Source organism: Tiliqua scincoides, chromosome 9 (assembly GCF_035046505.1).
Source record: "Tiliqua scincoides isolate rTilSci1 chromosome 9, rTilSci1.hap2, whole genome shotgun sequence".
Classification (NCBI taxonomy): domain Eukaryota; kingdom Metazoa; phylum Chordata; class Lepidosauria; order Squamata; family Scincidae; genus Tiliqua; species Tiliqua scincoides.
In genome coordinates, this window is record NC_089829.1 from 39,174,401 (window position 1) to 39,177,346 (window position 2,946).

At 44.5% G+C, this 2,946-nt stretch overlaps 1 pseudogene; it reads left to right on the forward strand.

Annotated features, from left to right (window-relative positions):
• Positions 1-809: 809 nt before the first annotated feature.
• On the forward strand, positions 810-926 carry LOC136660772 (5S ribosomal RNA; annotated as a pseudogene).
• Positions 927-2,946: the final 2,020 nt, after the last annotated feature.

Below are 2,946 nucleotides of genomic sequence, written 5' to 3' on the forward strand. Positions count from 1 at the left end.
TAAGTGCTGATCCCTGGAGAAGGGGAAAAATGCATCCCTTTAAAATCAGTTTAAAAAACTGAACAGTCATTTAACAATAGCCTCCTCAATGAGAGAGAGGGAAAGGATAGCTGGTTGACAATCCATCAGTCCTTCTCTCTCCAGGTGACCCCTCCCTGAGCATGTGAAAGAAAGGTGATCACTTTGCATTGGTGAAGAGAGGAACTGAGTGAAGCTCCTTTGTAAGTGCTTGGAGGAGGACTGATTGATGGATTGTCTTAATGACTCTTATCTTGCATCACAAAGGTCAGCAAGGCTGTTTTTAAATCACCGGAGCAAAGAAACTTTGTTTTTTAAATTGATTTGCTATAGTGTTTTCTTTGCCATCCACGTGAGTGCTTGTAACGGAACCCACATGAACAATGAGGCTCAGCCTGTATTTGTTTTGAGCTGTCTCAGGAAGCCATATTTTTAATGATATTTTTTTAGCCCCAAAGCAATCTTTACCTGTATAAAGTGCCTCGTGTGCATGATCTTGATGTTGTCTATACAATAACAAGTGTTTTTCTCCCCATGTTGCAGATGCGGAAGACTGAGGCTAAGAGGCAGTAGCGAACCTGCCCTCAGGGCCACTCAGATCAGGTCTGAGGCAGGCTGCCCCCCTCTCCAACATGCTACCCCCCCCTCCAGCATGCTGCCCCCTCCTCCCTGGATACTTACTGAGGCTCAGGGAACCTTCCGCGACATTCCACAGCTGTTGGAAAGTCTTCTGAGGCTTCTCCGGCTGTTTTAAACAATAATTCCAGTTTCCTGACAAAACCAAAAGTACAGCCTGTGCAATTTACCCTGCACATGCCCGATCTCGTCTGATCTCTGAAGCTAAGCAGGGTCAGGCCTGGTTAGTACTTGGATAGGAGACCGCCTGGGAATACCAGGTGCTGTAGGCTTATACCATAGTCTTTCGAGACTGAAGGTTGCCAACCAATGCTTAAAACAGCCAGGGAAGCCTCAGAAGACTTCTCGGTGGCTGTCGAGTGCTGTGCACAGCTCACCTGCCCACAGAATGGCTCAAACTGGCAGGCGTAGCAGCGCAATGGATGGAGGCAGCAGCTGTGGGAGTGTGGCAAGTGCATCACCCAGGGCATTTGTCAGGAAGAAGAGGCTGCCAGGAACATCCCATGGCATCCCTGTGAGTTTGCTGCGGCACTCTCGGGGATCATAGCACACAGTTTGGGAACCACTGCTGTTGGGTAACTATTATCCAGACACTACAGAAGGGGAAGACTGGGTGAGTGGGAGTGGCTTGCCTAGGGCCACCTAGTGGGTTCATGGCAGAAGTGAGATTCAAACCAGGCTGCTCCTGATTCGCAGCTCAGTCTTTGAACAACTACATTTCAGGAGTTTGCTTTTCCTTTGAAATTGAAAGTGCCGTTTGAGTGCTACAGCTCTCTTCTTGGTTCTGGCAGCCCATTGCACATTTACCTGAAATTATATTAATACTAATAAAGCACTGCTCTTTTCAGAAAACTATTGACTTGTAAGTGAAGTCAAACAGGAATCAATATATATTTGGGAAAGGATGGGGGGAGAACTTGATACGCCATTAAAAAAACCAACAACAACAAAAAAAAACCAGAAGCCATGCATTTGTAAAGGTGACACAGTCCTTTAGAGCCAGCGATTCCAATCCATTGTGTAACGAGTCAGACGCTGACAAAGACTGACAGCTCTTAGAAAGGTGTAATGTTCCCAAGCCAACTGCAAGCACAGCTCGATGAGATAAAGATCGGTAATTCGATGGAGGCACGGGGGCTAAACGCTGGAGGTTAATCTGCTATGTTCTTATTGCTAATCAAACTTCAATGCCTGATTCCAGCATTATCAGAACTCCATAAATGGGATGAATTATTAAAAGTCTGAACACCTTGCTTTCCTCTTCCAAGATGCAGCCATTGCTTTCGGCTTGCCAGCTGCTCTCGTCTTAATTGACATGTGCTAGGCTGGGTCTCTTTGGCAAAGGTCCTGATGTGTTAAATTTTGATTCTGTTTCACTTCCATGCTGGTAATTTAAGCTTAAGCTCTGCTTAAGGGGCAGGATTCTCTTCTAATGAGGAATTAATGGAGTGGAACACAGATTCCCTTGTACAAGGAAACTACCCTGGGCAAGCACCAATGCTGAGATAGTGACATAGTAGCTGTTTTTGTCCCAGAATTTCTGCATTTTTTCTTCCTGCATGTTTCTTTCTTCTTGAGAGAGACTCATGAAAACCACCTTGTAAATTCTAAAGTCTGCCTTTATATTAAACAAAGCCAAGCCCAAAACATTTATTTGGAAAGGTTTCCAGAACTCTTTTCTCTCAACCAGTAATGTATTAAGACTTTTAATTACCTCGGTCTTTGGTTCTCAAAATTTTTTAACACAGGGACCCACTTTTTAGAATGAGAATCTGTCAGGACCCACTGGAAATGATGTCATGACTGGAAGTGACATCATCAAGCGGGAAAATTAACAATCCTAGGCTGCAATCCTTCCCACGCTTATCCAGGAATAAGTTCCATTTACTATAATTGTTAAAAGCATATCCATAGTAGCCTGTTATAAGTACAGATCTGTAACATTTTCCCAAACGCAGTCATATATATGGCAGCATCATGTCTAATATATTAAAAATAAAATACTGAAATGAATGGAGAACCACCTGAAATTGGCTCGTGACCCACCTAATGGGTCCTGACCCACAGTTTAAGAAACACTGTCTTAGAAGGCATTAAATAAAAAGTCACGTCTGGATTTTTGAAAAAAACAAAAAAAGTGTTTTTTGCTCTCAGGCTCAGCCTGAGCCCGTCAGAATCCACAGACATCCACTGCCTCTGCTAGGCTCAGATGACCATCTGGAGGGAAGGGGAGTGGAGCTCCTCTTTGCTCCAGAGGGGGCATGCATGGGTTCATGCATGGGGCAGACCTGA